Raw genomic sequence first — 19,781 nt, 5'->3', positions numbered from 1 at the left:
TAATATTCACAAATCAATCAACATGATACACCACATTAATAAAATAAAGGATAAGATCCATATGACCTCTCAGGGTGCCTGGGTAGCTCAGTCAGTTAAGCTTCTGCCTTTGGCTCAGGTCATTATCCCAGGGTCCAGGGACTGAGCTCTGAATCAGGCTCCTTACTCAACGGGGAGTCTGCTTCTCTCTTTCCCTCTGTCCCTCCCCCTGCTTGTGCTCTCTTTCTGTGTGTCTCTATCTCTCTCTCTTTCTCTGTCTTTCTCTCATTCAGCTCTCTCTCTCTCAAATCAATAAATAAAAATCTATTTAAAAAGAACCAATGACCTCTCAATAGATACAGAAAAATCATTTGACAAAGTACAACACCCATTATGATAAAAACCCTTAACAAAGTAGGGATTGAGGGAACATACCTCAACATCATAAAGGCCATATATGAAAAACCCACAACCAATATCATCCTCAATGCGAGCTTTTCCTCTACAGTCAGGAACAAGATAGAGATGTCCATTCTCACCACTGTTATTTAACATAGTACTGGAAGTGCTAACCTCAGCAATCAATCAACAAAAGAAATAAAATGCATCCAAATCAGCAACGAAGAAGTCAAACTTTACTATTTGCAGATGACATGATACTTTATGTAGAAAACCCAAAAGACCCCACCAAAAATTTGTAGAACTGATACACAAACTCAGTAAAGCCACAAGATACAGAATCAACATGCAGAAATCTGTTGCATTTCTATGCACCAATAATGAAGCAGCAGGAAAAGAAATCAAGGAATTGATCCAATTTACAATTACACCAAAAACTATAAGATACCTAGGAATAAACATAACTAAAAAGGTAAAATATCTGTGTTCTGATAACTACCAAACACTGATGAAAGAAATTGAAGATGACACAAACAAAAGGAAAAACATTCCTTGCTCGTGGATTGGAAAAACAAATGTTGTTAAAATATCTATATTACCTAAAGTAACCTACACATTTAATGCAATCCCTATCAAAATACCATCAGTATTTTTCACAGAGCTAGAACAAACAATACTAAAATTTGTATGGAATCATAAAAGACCCCAAATCCCAAAGAAACCTTGAAAAAGAAAAGCAAAGCTGGAGGCATCACAATTCCAGACTTGAAGTTTATTATAAAGCTGTAATCATCAAGACAGTATGGTACTGGCACAAAAACAGACACATAGATCAATGGAACAGAATAGGAAACCAGAAATGGACCCACAACTATATGGTCAATTAATCTTCAACAAAGCAGGAAAGAATATCCAATAGAAAAAGACAGTCTCTTCAAGAAATGGTGTTGAATAAACTGGATGGCAACAATCACAGAATGAAACTGGTCCACTTTCTTACACTATACACAAAACTAAATTCAAAATACATGAAATGCATAACTGTGAAACAGGAAACCATTAAAGTCCTAGAGGAGAATACAGGCAGCAACATCTTTGAAATCAACCGTAACAAAGTCTTACTAGATATGTCTCCTGAGGTTAGGGAAACAAAAGCAAAAACAAACTATTGGTACTTCAACAAGATAAAAACCTGCACAGCAAGGGAAACAATCAACAAAACTAAAAGGCAACCTTTGGAATGGGAGAAGCTATTTATAAATAATGTATCTGATAAAGGGTGAGTATCCAAAATACATAGAGAACTTATGAAACTCAATATCCAAAAAACAAATAGTCCAGTTTAAAAAAATGGGCAGGGGACATGAATAGCCTTTTTTTTCCAAAGAAGATATACAAATGGCTAACAGACCCATGAAAACATGCTTGACATCACTGATCATCAGGGAAATACAAATCAAAACTTCAATGAGATATCACCTGACACCTGTCAGAATGGCTAAAATTAACAACACAGGAAACAACAGATATTGACAAGGATGTGGAGAAGAGGAAAACTCTTACACTGTTGGTGGGAATGCAAACTGGTGCAGCCATTCTGGAAAACAGTATGGAAGTTCCTCAGAAAGTTAAAAATAGAACTACCCTATGATCTAACAATTGCACTATTAGGTATTCACCCAAAGGATACAAAAATACTAATTAAAAGGGATATGTGCACCCTGATGTCATAGCTGCATTGTCCACATTATTGAAAGAGCCCAAAAGCCCATCAAGTGATGAATTGATAAAGAAGAGGTGGTGTATATCTACAATGGAATATTACTCAGCCATCAAAAAGAATGGAATCTTGCCATTTGCAACATGGATAGAGCTAGAGTGTATTATGTTAAGTGAAATAAGTCAGAGAAAGACAAATACCATATGATTTAATTTATAGGTGGAATTTAAGAAACAAAGCAGATGAACATAGGGATAAAAAAAAGAGAGGCAAACCAGAAAACAGACTCTTAACTATGGAGAACAAACTGAGGGTTACAGGAATGGAGGGTGAGGGGATGGGTTAAATGGGTGATGGGTATTAACGAGGGCACTTGTTGAGATGAGCACTGGGTGTTGTATGTAAGTGATGAATCACTAAATTCTACACCTGAAACTAAAATAATAATAATAATAATAATAATAACTCCAAGTTTTTAATGTGTATTGTTATCTTTTAAGCTTAGAGAAATCTTTTAGATTATAATATTCCAGCAATTTCATTTCTCTTAAACTCAAATTTAAATTTGATATTTTTATTTGGACTATAATCTCATTAAAAATTACTTCCACACAAAAAATTTAAAAATTGCTGAGAGTGGATATCCTTGTATTTTTTCTGACCTTAGGGGAAAAGCTCTCAGTTTTTCCCTATTGAGGATGATGTTACCTGTGGATTTTTCATATATGGCCTTTATTATGTGTAGGTAGTTCCCTGTAACCATACTTTGTTGTGGGCTTTTATCTTGTATAGATGTTGCACATTGTGAAATGCTTTTACTGCATCTATTGAAATGATCATTTTTTATCCTTTATCTTCTTGATATGATCTATCATATTGATTGATTTGGAAATATTAAAACACCCTTCCATCCCAGGAAAAAAATCCCACTAATTATGGTGAATAATTTTTTAAATATATTGTTTGATTCAGCCTGCTAATATTTTGTTGACGATTTTTGCATCTGTGTTCATCAGAGATATTGGCCTGTAGTTCTTTTTTTGTAGTGTCTTTATCTGTTTTTGTATCAGGGTAATGCCAGCCTCATAGAATGGACTTGGAAGTTTTCCTTCCTCTTCTATTTTTTGGGATAATTTGAGGAGAATAAGTATTAACTCTTCTTTAAATATTTTTTAGAAATAACCTGTGGAACCATCTGGTCTGGCACTTTTGTTTGTTGGGATTTTGTTCATTAGAGATTCAATATCATTACTCGTAATTGTTCTGTTCAAATATTCTATTTCTTCCTGATTCAGTTTTGGGAAGTTATATGTTTCTAGGAATCTATACATTTCTTCTAGGTTGTCCAAATTATGGCATATAGTTTGTCTTAATATTCTCTTACAATCCTTTTTATTTCTGTGGTGTCAGTTGTTATTTTTCCTCTTTCATTTTTGAATTTGCTTATTTGAATTCTCTCTCCCCTCCCCCCCCTTTCATGTCTCTGGCTAGAGGTTTATTGATTTTGTTAATCTTTTCAAGGAACCAGTCCCTGATTTCATTAATTTGTTGTTTTTGTTTGTTTTCTTGGTTTTTTTTTATATTTCTATATCATTTATTTCTGCCCTAATCTTTATTAATTTCTTCCTTCTACTGGTCTGGGGTTTTGTTTGTTCTTTTTCTAGCTCAATTAGGTGTAAGTTTAGGTTAATTTATTTGAGATTTTTCCTGTCTTGAGGTAGGCCTGTATTGATATAAACTTCCCTCTCAGGACCACTTTTTCTGCATTCCAAAGATTTTTGGACCATTGTGTTTTCATTTTCATTTGTCTCTATGTATTTTTTTATATTTTTTCACTGGAAAATAATTTTTTCCATGTATTTTTTTTAAAGATTTTACTTTTAGGTAATGTCTACACCCAACATGGGGCTCAAACCCACTACCCCGAGACCCAGAGTTGCATGCTCTACTGACTGAGCTAGCCAGGCCCCCCATGTCTACACATATTTTTTTATCTCCTTTCTCACTTCTTGGTTGACCCATTTATTGTTTAGTAGCATGTTATTTAATCTCTATATATTTGTGGTCTTTCCAGATTTTTTTCCTTCATTGATTTTTAATTTCATAGCATCATGGTCAGAAAAGATGCCTGGTATGACTTGGATCTTTTTTTAATTTGTTGAGACTAGTTTTGTGGCCTAATATGTGATCTATTCTGGAGAATGTTCCATATACACTTGAAAAGGATAAGTATTCTGCTGTTTCAGGATAGAATGTTCTGAATATATCTGTTAAGTCCATTTAGTCTAATTCAAAGCCAGCATTTCCACATTGATTTTCTGTTTAGATGATCTGTCCATTGATATAAGTGGGGTGTTAATGTCCCTTACTATTATTGTATTACTATGGATTTGTTCCTTTATGTTTGTTATTAACTGTTTTATGTATTTGGTTGCTTCCATGTTGGGGGCATAAATATTTTCAATTATTATATCTTCATGTTGGGTTGTTCATTTTATGATTTTTGTGTCCTTCTTTGTCTCTAGTTACAGTATTTGTTTAAAGTCTATTTTGTCTTATATAAGTATCACTGCCCTAGCTTTCTTTTCACACCCACTTGCTTGATAAATGTTTTACATTTTGTCTGTAGCAATAATTATTGCTATACTGGGGGTTTTTCACATCCATTTGCATGATAAATACTTCTCCATCCCTTCACTTTCAATCTGCCTGTGTCTTTAGGTCTAAAGTGAGTCTGTTATAGACAGCATACAGATGGGTCTTGCTTTTTTATCTGTTCTTTCAAACTATGTATTTTGATTGGAGCAGTTAGTCCATTTAGATTCAAAGTAATTATTGATAGAGATGTATCTATTGCCATTTTGTTACTTGGTTTATGCTTGTTTAGTTCCTCTCTGCTCCTTTCTTCCTTTGCCCCCTTCTCTTGTGATTAGTTGGCTTTCTTTAGTGATAAACTTGGATTCTTTTCTGGGTTTTTTTTGCATATTTATTACAGGTATTTGATTTCTGGTTGCTGTTAGTTTTGTATATAACATCTTGTGCATATAGCAGTGAATGTTAAGTTGATGGTCGCTTAAGTTTGAACACATTTTTTATTCCTTTCCCCCACATATTTTAGGTATATGGTGTCATACTTTACATTCTTTTATTTTGTGAGTTCCTGGGCTGATTTTTACAGATATACTTATTTTTCTGCTTTTGTGCTTCCTACTATTCATACTCTTATATTTGGTCTTTCCTTTCCACTCATAGAGTCCTCTTTAGCATTTCTTGTAGGGTTGGTTTAGTGGTCATGAATTCCTTTAACCTTTTTGTCTAGGAAACTCTATCTCTCCTTCTATTTTGAATCATAGCCTTGCTAGATAGAGTATTCCTGGCTGTAGATTTTCCCCTTTCATCACTTTGAGTATATCATGCCACTCCTTTGTGGCCTGCAAGGTTTCTGCTAAAAAAAAAAAAAATGTGCTGATAGTCTTATTAGGTTTCCCTTGTATGTAAGTGTTTTTTTTTTCTCTTGCTGCTTTTAAATTTTTGTCTTCATCACTACTTTTTTCCATTTTAATTACTACGTGTCTTGGTGTGGGCCTACTTTGGTTGATTTTGTGGGAGATCTCTATGTCTCCTGGATCTGGATTTCTTTTTCCTTTCCCAGATTCAGGAAGTTTTCAGCTATTATTTCTTCAAATAAATTTTCTCCCCTCCCCCTTTCTCTCTCTTGTCCTTCTGGGATCCCTATAGTGTGAATTATAATATGCTTAATGGTGGTGCTGAGCTCCCTAAATCTATTCTTACTTTGCATTACTTTTTTCTTTCATGTGCTCAGCTTGTTTACTTATCATTACTCTGTTTTTCAGGTTGCTGTCTCGTTTTTCTGCTTTTCTGCTTCCTCTAGTCTACTATTTATTCCATCTAGTGTATTTTTAATTTCATTTATTGTGGTTTTCATCTCTGATTGGTTCTTTTTGTCTCTTTGTTAAGGGTCTCACTGATGTCCTGCACTCTTTTTTCAAGTCCAGTGAGTATCTTGGTGATCATTACTTTAAATTCTCTATCAGACATATTACTTTTCTCCATTCTGCTTAGATCATTTGCTGTGATTTTGTCCTGTTCTTTCATTTGAGATATATTCCTCTGGCTATCCATTTTGTCTAACTCTCTGTGTCTCTTTCTTGTGTTAGGAAAGTCAGCTACATGTCCTACTCTTGAAAGTAGTGGCCTTACGAAGAGATCCCGTACTGCCCTGCAGTGCAGTATCCCCTGTTCACAAGAACCTGGTGTTTCAGGAGTGTCTACTATGTGTTTTGCATGTGCCCTGCTATTGTGGCTGAGCCACTTTTTCATTCAGTCCAGATGTCTGCAATGACTCTCTTTGCCTGTTGTGGGCTGTGTTTGGTTCCTGTGTTGTTAGTGGACCAGTCTGGGGTAGCCTTGGGCTTGATTTGAGTTTGACCAGGCATTTTTCAGAGATGTAGTAGCACCAAACTGCAGGGCCCTTTCCCTGTGTTGTCCCCTGAGAAGCTTTTTTTTGGTGGGCGGGGCCTGAAGTCAAACCATCTGTGTACCCCGAGCCCACTGCTGGAGCCACAGTCTTCTTTGTGTGTGTGGTTGTCTTTCCCTCTCCCCGGGGCAGAAGTCACTTTGGAGCGGTATTGGCCTCTGTCAAGGCTGCTTGCATACTGCCAGGCTTGTGGCATTGCTTTGGATGTGTCCTGGCCACAAGTTTATTGAAGGGGGCAGAACTTCAATGTTTGCAATGTTGAGAGTTGCGGTATTAACAAGGATTGGGTGCCAGTCCTTTGCGAGAGGGGACCTGCCGTTGCAACCAAGGCTGGTTGGGTTAGAGGGGGTGGATCCACAAAGCTCATGGAGGCAGGAGGTGTGGTGTTAACAAAATGTGCCCCAGTCTTCTGTGGGGGGGAAGACCTGCACTGCCAATACTGAGTCAGGTCTGCCTGGAGGGGGTAGATTCTCTGAAAAAGGGGCAGGATGTGTGGTGTTAGCAATTTAGATAGTGAATGTTGGCACCATGCTGGTTCCTGTAGGTGGTCATGTGTTTATGCTGGAGGTTGAGTGAGGGAAACAGCACCTACCAGCTCCTTTGTTCCTGGAAGTCTCTCAAAGAGCTTTGTCCCTCCAGGACATGATCTGAGATTAGTAAACAGCTCTCCCTCCCATATGACTGAAGTGTTTTTCAAATTGCTGCTTCTGTGCTGTATCTCTGGGGGCTCTTTGCTGTACTGTCTTTTTAAGTGTGGGGACTCAGTTTCCTCTTGCACTCCCAGCTCTCCCAGAACTAAGATGGCTGATTTTTAAAATTCCAGGTTTTTAAGACCTGCTGGTTGTAGGAACTCATGAAATTCAGCCCCTCTGGTTTTCAAAGCCAAATGTTATGGGAATTCTTTTTCCCTATGGGGGCTCCCCAGTGTGATAGTCTATTTTTCTTCCATCTCTGCCCTTGTGGGTCCCTCCCTCTCACAGACAATCCAGCAAGTCTGTTTAGCTCCACATCCCATGTGCACCCTTCCTACCTTCTTCAATGTCACCTCTTTACTACATTAAGTTGTGGAGTTTGTTCTGCCAATCTTCAGGTCATTTTCTGGGTTATTTATACTTATGTGAGTGTTATTTAGTTGTGTCCATGGGATGAGGTGAGGTTAGTGTCCTCTTACTCTGTCTTCTTTCCAGCAATCCTCCCCAACATATAATTTTAACTTTAAAAAATTTTAGCACATTTTCTCACCAACATGTGCTTTGTGACTGGTGAGGGGGTGACCTTACTTCCTGAGCTACATTCATTCAGGGGAGAGCAGCTTTCTGCACCAGATCCTGTCCTGGTGCACAGTGGGAAACACTGAGCAGCACCAGAGGTGGAGGGTCCAGCTATCTGAGGCCAAACCAAGCTCCATAGCCCTTCCATATAATGCCTCCTGGGTGGGATTCTAACTTAGAAGCATTCAGTCATAATCCCACAAATGGTAGCTTAGCGCCATTGGCTCCTCAAGCACATACAACATGAAAATTTTTTTAATTTTTTGTTTTAATGTTTTCATTTTTTTAGAAACCTTTGTATGAAGAGAGGTGACTTTCAATAGATTGCAGCAAGAAAAATGCTCTGTAGGTGACCTAGAAAATACCAAAAAATTTAATGCAAATAAACCCAAATAGAGAAAAAAGAGAGAGATTGTATTTGATGTTATAGAAAAATAATAATATTTGCTAAATAAAAATAACAGGTTGAAGAGTCCATTGATAGAGAAATAGATAAGGAAGATATAGTATATATATACACGATGGAATGTTACATAGCCATAAAAAAGATGAGATTATGCCATTTGCAACAACATGGATGGATGGACCTAGAGGGTATTATGCTAAGTGAAATAAGTAAGACAGAGAAAGACAAATACCATATGATTTCACTCATACATGGAACCTAAAAAACAAAATAAATGAATAGGCAAACAAACAAAAAGCAGAATCAGACATGTAAATACAGAGAACAAAACTGATAGTTGCCAGAGAAGAGGAGGTTAGGGCAAAATGGGTGAAAGGGAGTGGGAGATACAGGTTTCCAGTTATGGAATGAGTAAGTCATGGGAATAAAAGGCATATCATAGGGAATATAGTCAATGATACTGTAATAGTGCTGTATGGTGACCCATGGTAGCTACACCTGGGAAGCATAGCATAATGTATAGAGAAGATGAATTACCATGCTGTACAACTGAAACTAATGCAACATTGTGTGTCAACTATACTCAAATAAAAAAATGTAAAGAAATCAATAACTGAAAGAAACAGGTTGATAAACAATATGTATAATGTAATCCTATTTTGATGAATATATCTATGTATATACATAAAGAAAAAAAGCATAAAAGGCTATAACACATAAATATTAAGAGTGGGTTAATTTGGAAAAGTGAGATCATGGATGATTTCTGTAACTGGTTTTTTATTTTTGTTTAGTGATATTTGTAATTTCATATAACTAAAATAAAATAATCACTTCAGAAAAAAAGAACAATTTAAATTTCTTTACACTGAAATGTTAGCAATTTCTCAGATGCACTTTCCTTCAAACCTTTGGAACTCAGCATAAGAAGAGAAGCACCGGATGCCTGGAAAGCTAAAGAGATAAAGAAGAGAAAAGAGAAAGAGGATTAAAAGGTACAAACTTCCAGTTATAAAATAAGTAATTCACAAGGAGGAAAAATACAGTGTATGGAATATAGTTAATCATATTGTAATAACCTTGCATGATGACGGATAGTAGCTACATTTATGGTGAGCATTTAAGAATGTATGATTATTAAATCACTGTGATGTACACCTGAAACTAATAGAGTATAGTATGTCAACTATACTTTAATATAAAATTAAAATTCAAAAAGAGAAAAGATATTTTTAAAAAAAGAAGTCAAGAAGTGCTCACTTCATTTATTTCCTAATTTTCCTCAGGGCTGATCCTTTTGTACTGACATCTTCTGAGTTAATATCACATGTGTGATAGACAAACCATGCCCCCAAGAAAAATGCAGTATGAAGAGATTTTTAGGTTTATAACCCCTTTCTTCTTTGTTTAAAATGTTCTTCTGACTTGCTGTTCTAAGTACCCAATAAGTACAACAAAACTATCTGATACACTCTTAAAAGTCTGAAAGGAAGCAAGAGTTACGCAACATGGAGTGCTTATTTATATATAATGCTATCAGCACTTCCTGCTTAAAACAGGAAGGAAGAGAAGGACTGATAATTATAAAACCAAAATGAGTAAAATGATGAGTCCTCTTTATCTTAGGAACAAAAATACAGACTCTTACAGGTACAATTTTTACTACTCCTGATGACTGCTTGTTTGTTTGTTTGTTTAAATGATATTGTATTCAAGACAGCCTGGAGATTGAATAGTCATCAGATACAAAAGCAAAAAGCAGATACTCTGGTTTCTCTTCAGATCGCATAAATCTTTCGCCTTTTACAAAAACAAAAAGCAGAATCAGACATGTAAATACAGAGAACCAAATGATGGTTACCAGATGGAAGGGTTACGAGAGGGGATGGGCAAAATGGGTGAAGGAGAGTAGGAGACACAGGTTTTCAGTTATGGAATGAGTAAGTCACAGGAATAAAAGACACATCATAGGGAATATGGTCAGTGATAGTGTAATAGCATTATCTGATGACAGACGGTAGCTACACTTGTGGTGAGCATAGCATAACATAAAAAATGCAAATCACTATGTTGTACACCTGAAACTAATGCAACATTGTGTGTCAACTATACTCAAATAAAAAAAATTGAAGGTTTTATTTATTTGACAGAGAGCACAAGCAGAAGGAGCAGCAAGCAGAGGAAGAAGCAGACTCCATGCTGAACAGGGAGCCCAACACGGGGCTCAATCCCAGGACCCTGGACCCTGGGATCATGACCTGAGCTGAAGGCAAATGCTTAAACGACTGAGCCAAGCAGGCACCCCAAAGAAAAAAAAATTTTTTTAATTTTAAAAAGAAGTCAGTAATTCTTTAATCTATTTACAAATTGAATTTCACCTCAATATAGTTACCATCTGATTGTGTTGTGCATGTAGAAATTTTATTGACAATAAGAATAAACAAATAATATTAATGAAAAGTCCAAAGAGGAAAAAAAAGCACTTCATTTAGAAATCAAGTGGGCATGAGAACCATTTCAGAGGCGGGAAGACACAAATAATATCTTTATGCAAATGAGAAAGTTCAACATTCTCTAACAAAAGCATTTCTCCACCAACACTAAGCTCATAACAAAAAATAATCTCAGAATTTGACAATGAATTCCTATTTTTAAAGTGCTTTCACAAACTTCATTTGAGCAACAGTGAGAAACTGAAAAACAATAGTTCAAACTCTATGTTAAGAGATGTAACAAAAGTGATCAGTTTATGTTCCTGAACACCAGATAAACCTTTACTCCTCATCCTATTAAGTGTATTTTCCTTCTACATGGAAAATGTTCAACCAACCAGGAACCACACATTTGTCCTCTTTCCTTTCCCACAAATTTTCTCTATGGGTGAGAAATTAATTGTTATGTACAATTTCATGGAACCAAAGGCAACCTGCAAACTGACAAAGTGAATTTGAGGTTGATCCATAAAAGTATGTTCCAAATCAAAAATCATGAAATAAACAAACTAACCCTTTTGTTCCATAACCATATCTATTATACTTCCAGGGATTCAACTTAGCCCCATAAGACAAATACTATCTTTTGTGTTCTTTTAAGAACAGGGGAAAAAAATCTTCATTTTTGTTAATTTGTTTTAGTCAAGGTCAAAGCTTTGACCAGCCAATCTATGTACCAACTATTCAATAGTGAGGAGCCTTCTGGACTAAATTGGGATGCACATATTTATTAGGATATAATCAATATCAAGTAAAGCACTTCTGATCACCTGAAAGCAACAGTAAAAAAAAAAAATTACAGGGGCGCCTAGGTGGCTCAGTCAGTTAAGCTTCTGCCTTCAGGTCAGGTCATGATCCTGAGGTCCTGGAATCAAGCCCCACATTGGGCTCCCTGCTCAGTGGGGAGCTTACTTTTCCCTTTCCCTCTCCCCCTCCTCCTTGTTCATGCTCTCTCTCCCTCGCTCACTCTCTCTCTCACATAAATAAATAAAGTCTAAAAAAATTTACAAAAACATGTAAATTGGAAAGGCTGTGGAAACATCACTGAAAAAAATCAAGATTTTATTTTGTATTCAAATTTGTGCCTAATATTTCCTGAGGGTTGGTTCACTTGTACAAACCACTGAAACACCAAACCAGCAAGCTTAAGATGTGGGAAAGTTCTTCACACTCCAAACCAGAAGTCATTCTTTAGGAGAGTGTCTACTTCCTGGTTGGTAACTTTAAAATATAATAACTCTGAGTGAGCGAAACCATAGTTTGAATATAAATAAAGCTATATTTATTGGAAACATCATTTGTGCCAAACACTATTGCATTGAAGCCTTGTAACAACCCCATGAGGAAATGTAATTATTGGCCCCATTTTACAGACGAGGAATCTAAGGAGCTTAGAAGTTGGATAACTTATCCAAGATCACAAATAATAAATGATGGAACCAAAATGAATTCAGTCCAGATCTGTCTGTCTCCAAAGTTTACACTATTAACTATTAGTGCATACAACTTCTAAGAATATAGTTACTTCTGCTACCCATAAACCTCTAAAGGAGGTGTTCTGAAAGGGATAAGGGGAATCATTGAAAATATGATTTACTTGTTTCAAAATTTTCCCCGGTCTAGTTCTTCTTGCATTTTTTGAAAGTGAGGGTGTCCCAGTAACAGAGGTGAAGCTAGGTTAAGGGCTAGACCCCCAAGTCAAATGTTTAAGTCACTTTCCCTTCTTGGCTGGAGAATTGATTGGTCCCTACTGAAATAAAGGAAATATACCAAAGGCAGCTTCTAAGCATGTCCCTGGATGATTTCTCCTGATACTTGGAAATAACAATGAATAGCTATTTACAGTTCACAAGTGCTTTCACATGCATTAGCTCACTCTGATTCTCAGTGAAGTGACATGGTGACAATTATTAATCCTTTATTGTTGTTAATTACGAACAAGAAAACAGGCTCAGAAAATTCAAATGGCTTGCTCTCTTCCAAGTCACACCAAAAGTGATGTAGCCACAATAAACCCAGGTCTTGGGACTCCATTTTCAAGTCAAATGAATGTTTTCATTTTACCTTCAAAGATCTCCAGTAACATAGACAGTTTTACAAATAACACTTCATTGGCCCATACACACAACAAACACACACAAATACCCCTGGCAGACAGTGTCGTTGTGGCAAACTTACCTCCAGATATAAAAAAGTTGGCTTTTGCAACTAGATCCTCAATGGCATTAATTCCCTGCCCTTGGATTATAACACCCTACAATGTCCAAAATTATGCCAAAGTTACCCAAATTTCTCTTAAAAAATTTTATTTATGAGAACTCATGCAATATTTCAGGTAAGAAATAGCATTATGCAGAAGATGAAGGAGAAATAGTTAATGGAATAATTTTATCTGCATATTACCTTATAGTTTATAAAGCCTATTTATGGTCCTCATTTTAATATTTTTCTTCCAAATCATTTAAATTCTTGTTAGTTAACCTATAGTGTAATACTGGTTTCAGGAATAGAATTAAGTGATTCATCACTTACATATAATACCCAGTGGTCATCATAACAAGTGCCCTCTTTAATTCCCATCACCCATTTAGCCCATCCCCCACCCACCTACCCTCCATCAATCCTAGTTTGTTCTCTATCTTTGAGTCTCTTATGGTTTGCTTCCCTCCCTCTTTTTCTCTTTTTTCCCCTTCCCATATGTTCATCTGTTTTGTTTCTTAAATTCCACATATTAGTGAAATCATATGGTATTTGTCTTTCTCTGACTGATTAATTTTGCTTAGCATAATACACTCTAGCTCCATCCATGTCTTGAAAATGTCAAGATTTCATTCTTTTTGATGGCAGTGTAATATTATATGTATATATATAATATTACACACCACCTCTCCTTTATCCATTCATCAGTCAGTGGACATAGATTCTTTCCATAGTTTGCCTATTGTTGATAATGCTGCTATAAACACTGGGGTGCGTGTACCCCTTTAAATCTGTATTTTTGTATCCTTTGGGTAAATACCTAGTAAGGCAATTGCTGGATCATAAGGTACTTCCATTATTAACTTTTTGAGGAACATTCATACTCTTTTCAAGACTCGCTGCACCAGGGTCTCCCAGGTGGCTCAGTTGGTTAAGCATCTGCCTTCAGCTCAGGTAATGATCCTGGGGTCCTGGGATCGAGCCCCACGTTGGGCTCCCTGCTCAGCAAGGAGTCTGCTTCTCCCTCTCCCTCTGCCTGCTGCTCCCCCTGCTTGTGCGCGCTCTCTCTCTCTGTGTCAAATAAATAAATAAAATCTTAAAAAAAAAAAAGAGTGGCTGCACCAGTTTGCATTCCCACAGTGTAAGAGAGTTCCCCTTTCTCTGCATCGCCCCAACATCTGTTGTGTCCTTGTTATTAACTTTAGCCATTTCAATAGGTGTGAGGTGATATCTCATCATGGTTTTGATTTATATTTCCCTGATAATGAGTGATGTTGAGCATCTTTTCATATGTCTCTTAGCTGTCTGTATGTTTTCTTTGGAAAAATGTCTACTCATGTCTTCTCCTCATTTTTAACTGAATTATTCAGTTTGGGGGTGTTGAGTTTGATAAGTTCTTTATAGATTTTGGATATTAACCCTTTATCATCAGATATGTCATTTGCATATATCTTCTCCTATTCCACTGGCTGCCTTTTAGTTTTGTTGATGGTTTCCATCATTGTGCAGAAGCTTTTTATTTGAGGAAGTTCCAACAGTCTGTTTTTGCTCTTGTTTCCCTTGCCTAAGGAGACCTACCTACTAAGACGTTCCTACAGCCAATGTCAAAGAGGTTGTTGCCTTTGTTCTCTATGATTTTAATGGTTTCCTCTCTCACAGTTGGATCTCTCATCCATTTTGAATTTATTTTTGTGCATAGTGTAAGAAAGTGGTCCAGTTTCATTCTTCTGCATGTTGCTGTCCAGTTTTCCCAAACAATTTGTTGAAAAGACTGTCTTTTTTTTATTTCATAGCTTTATTTTTTTAATATGATTTTATTGTTAGTCACCATATATTACATCATTAGTTTTTGATGTAGTGTTCCATGATTCATTGTTTGCATATAACACCAAGTGCTCCATGCAATATGTGCCCTCCTTAATACCCATCACCAGGCTAACCCATATACCCACACCCTGAGACTGTCTTTTTTCCATTGGATATTCTTAGCTGCTTTGTCAAAGATTAGTTGGCCATATAGCTGTGGGTCCATTTCTGGGTTCTATTCTGTTCCATTGATCTATGTGTCTGTTTTTCTGCCAGTAACATACTGTCTTGATCACTTCAGCTTTGTAATATAACTTGAAGTCCAGAATCATGATGCCTCCAGCTTTGCTTTTCTTTTTCAGGATTGTTTTGTCTATTTAGGGTCTTCTGTGGTTCCATACAAACTTAAGGATGGTTGGTTCTAGTTCTATGAAAAATGCTGATGGTATTTTGATAGGGGTTGCATTAAATGTGTAGATTGCTTTGGATACTATGGACACTTTAAAAATGTTCCTCCAATCCATAAGCATGAAATGATTTGCATTTCTTTGTGTCTTCCTCAATTTTTCTCATAACTATTCTACAGTTTTCAGAGTACAAATATTTTACCTCTTTGGTTAGGTTTATTCCTAGGTATCTCATAGGTTTTAGTATAATTATAAATGGGATTGATTCCTTGATTTCTCTTTCTGCTGCTTCATTAATGGTGTATAGAAATGCAACAGGGAGGAGGAAAAGATGGTGGAGAAATAGGGGATCCTATTCCAACTGGTCCCTATAATTGAGCTGGCTATCTACCAGACTACTCTGAACACCCACAAAATCAGCCTGAGACGTAAGAAGATACATATGGATCTCTACAAACAGAATACCGCAGGCAGTTGGTTTTGAGGTATGAAGTGATGCCACAGGCACATATCCAAAGATAAATGGAAGGGGGAGAGAGCCATGGGGATCCTACACTGATGGTGAGTGATAGCCTACCACACTGGGGACAGGGCACAGACTCACAGACTGGTAGCAATGGGGAAAGGACTTTAGGACAGCCCCTGGACTGAAACCTGGAGCGGCAGGGCCATGCATGCAAACTGGGGGAGGCTGTGGTTTTAGAAGCACAAAGGGCAGAGACTTGCCCCCATGCCCCAACCTGGAGGCAAGGACTGGGAGCCCCCTGGGGTGTACAACCGAGGATACTGCAGTTTATACCAGCACAGATAAAAACAAAGATAATGTGGCATGCAGAGCTCACTGAAGAACAGACAGTGATGTCTCTGCTCTGAGGCAGAGGGTTGAAAACGATCTCTTCTGCTCTGACTCTTGGAAGAGAGGCAGAAAACCACCAGAGAAATCCGCCAGAGAACAAAAGCACCCAAAAACCAGTTTTAACTGAGCCCAACCACCCCCCCAACAGGGGGCAGGGCAACTCTGCCCAAACAGGGTTGCCTGAGTAACAGCATGGCAAGCCTCTCCCCCAGAAGACAGGCTGCGAGAACAAGAGGCCGACAACCATAAGGTCCCTATAAAACAGGTGCATCTTGCTTGGGTTATGATCAATAATTTAGACTGTGTACATTCCCTCAACCACCCCTCAATGGAATGACTAAAACAAGGAACCCCAAAAATAGAAAAGACTCAGAGACTGTGACTTCTGCCACAGATTTACAAATGGATACAGATATAATCAAGGTGTCAGAAATGGAATTCAGGGTAGCAATTGTGAAGACAATAGCTAGAATGGAGAAATCAATTAATGGCAACATAGAGTCTCTAAGGGCAGAAATGAAAGCTGAACAGGCAGAATTTAAAAATGCTATCAATGAGATCCAATCTAATCTAGATTATCTAACAGCTAGGGTAAGCGAGGCAGAAGAATGAATTAGTGATCTAGAAGACCAACTGATAGAAAACAAAGAAAAAGATGAGGCCAGGGAGAAACAACTCAAAATCCATGAAAACAGAATCAGAGAAATAAGTGACACCAGGAAATGTTCCAATGTCAGAATTATTGGGATCCTAAGGGCATGGAGAGAGAGAAGACTAGAAGATATATTTGAGCAAATTGTAGCTGAGAAGTTCCCTAATCTGGGGAATGAAACAAACATTCATGTCCTAGAGGCAGGGAGAACCCCTCCCAAGATCAAGGAAAACAGGCCAACACCCCGGCATGCAATAGTAAAACCCGCAAATCTTAGGACAAAAAAAAACATTTTAGGGCAGTTAGGGGGAAGAGATTCCTTACATACAGAGGGAGGAACATCAGAATAACGTCAGACCTATCCACAGAGATTTGGCAAGCCAGAAAGGGCTGGCAAAACATACTCAGGGTACTAAATGAGAAGAACATGCAGCCAAGAATACTCTATATGGCAAAGCTGTCATTTAGAATGGATAGAGAGATGCAGAGCTTCTAAGACCAGAAGAAACTGAAAGAATACATGACCACTAAGCTGACCCTGAAAGAAATATTAAGCGGGGCTCTATAAAAGGAGAAAGACCCCAAGAGTGATATAGAACAGAAATTTACAGAGACAATCTTAGAAAAAAAGACTTCACAGGCAACATGATGACAATAGGTTCATATCTTTCAATAATTACTCTCAATGTGAACAGCCTAAATGCTCCCATAATATGGTACAGGGTTGCAGATTAGATAAAAAGACAGGACCCATCCATATGCTGTCTACAAGAGACTAATTTTGAACCTAAAGTTACATCCAGACTGAAAGTGAAGGGATGGAGATCCATCTTCCATGCCAACGGACCTCAAAAGAAAGCTGAGATAGCAATTCTTATATCAGACAAATTAGATTTTAAACTAAAGACTGTACGTAGAGACACAGAAGGACACCATATCATTCTTAAAGGGTCTATCCAACAAGATCTAACATTTGTAAATATCTATGCTCCCAACATGGGAGCAGCCATCTACATAAGCCAGCTGTTTGCCAAAATAGAGTCATATTGATAAGAATATGTTAATTGTAGGAGACCTCAATACTCGACTCTCAGCAATAGACAGATCATCTAAGCAGAAAATCAACAAAGAAACAAGAGCTTTGAATGACCCACTGGACCGGATGGACCTCATAGATATAAACAGAACATTCCTCCCTAAAACCACAGAATACACATTCTTCTCGAGCGCACATGGAACTTTCTCAAGAATAGACCACATACTGGGTCACAAATCAGGTCTCAACCAATACCAAAAGATTGAGATGATTCCCTGCATATTCTCAGACTATAATGCTCTAAAACTGGAACTCAGTCACAAAAAATTTGGAAAAAATTCAAGCACTTGGAAGCTAAAGACCACTCTGCTCAATAATGTTTAGGTCAACCAAGAAATCAAAGAAAAACTTAATGGAAACCAGTGAGAATGAAAACACATCAGTCCAAAACCTATGGGATACTGCAAAGGTGGTCCTAAGAGGGAAATACATAGCCATCCAAGCCTCACTCAAAAAAATAGAAAAAAACAAAATTCACCAACTAACTTTATACTTTAAAGAACTAGAGAAAAACATCAAATGATGCTTAAGCCACCCATTAGAAGAGAAATAATTAAGAATAGAGATCAATGACTTAGGAACCAGAAGCACAGTAGAGCACATCAACGAAACTAGAAGTTGGTCCTTTGAAAGACTTAATAAGATCGATAAACCACTGGCCAGACTTATCCAAAAGAAAAGAGAAAGGACCCAAATTAATAAAATTATGAATGAAGGGGAAGAGAACATGACTAACACCAAGGAAATAGAAACAATTATTAGAAATTTTTATCAACAACTATATGCCAATAAACTGAACAATCTGGAAGAAATAGATGCCTTCCTGGAAACCAATAAACTGCCAAGACTGAAACAGGAAGAAATTGACAACCTGAATAGGCCAATAACCAGTAACTAGATTGAAGCAGTGATCAAAAACCTCCCAGAAAACAAGAGTCCAGGGCCTGATGGATTCCCTGGGGAATTCTACCAAACATTCAAAGAAGAAATTATACCTATACTACTGAAGCTGTTTCAAAATATAGAAACAGAAGGAAAGCTTCCAGACTCATTCTATGAGGCCAGCATTACCTTAATCCCCAAACCAGGCAAAGACCCCATCAAAAAGGAGAATTTCAGACCGATATCCCTGATGAATATGGATTCCAAAATTCTCAACAAAATCCTAGCTAATAAGATCTAACAATACATTAAAAGGATTATCCACCAGGACCAAGTGGGATTTATCCCCGGGACACAAGGGTGGTTCAACATTCTCAAATCAATCAATGTGATAGAACACGTTAATAGGAGAGAGACGAACCATATGGTCCTCTCATTTGATGCAGAAAAAGCATTTGACAAAATACAACATCCTTTCCTGATTAAAACAGAGTATAAGGATACAGGGAACAGTCCTCAAGTTCATAAAATCCATCTATGAAAAACCCACAGCAAATATCAACCTCAATGGGGAAAAGCTGAGAGCCTTTCCCTCAAGATCAGGAAGATGAAAAGGAAGCCCACTCTCGCCACTGTTGTTCAACACAGTACTAGAAGTCCTAGCAACAGCAATCAGACAACAAAAAGAAATAAAAGGTATTCAAATTGGCAAAGAAGAAGTCAAACTCTCTCTTTTCACAGACAACATGATACTTTATGTGGAAAACCAAAGACTCCACCCCCAAATTACTAGAACTCATCCAGCAATTCAGTAATGTGGCAGGATACAAAATCAATGCACAGAAATCAGTTGCTTTCTTATACACTAACAATGCAACTGCAAAAAGAGAAATTAGAGAAATGATTCCATTTACAATAGCACCAAAAACCATAAGATACCTCGGAATAAACCTAACCAAAGAGGTAAAAGATCTATACTCTTGGAACTACAGAACACTCCTGAAAGAAATTGAAGAAGACACAAAAAGATGGAAAATCATTCCATACTCATGGATCAGAAGAATAAACATTGTTAAAATGTCTATGCTACCCAGAGCAATCTATACCTTCAATGCCAT

The sequence above is a fragment of the Leptonychotes weddellii genome, chromosome X (genome assembly GCF_054177405.1).
Source record: "Leptonychotes weddellii isolate Sample4059 chromosome X, ASM5417740v2, whole genome shotgun sequence".
Classification (NCBI taxonomy): Eukaryota; Metazoa; Chordata; class Mammalia; order Carnivora; family Phocidae; genus Leptonychotes; species Leptonychotes weddellii.
This window is presented reverse-complemented; position numbering follows the sequence as displayed.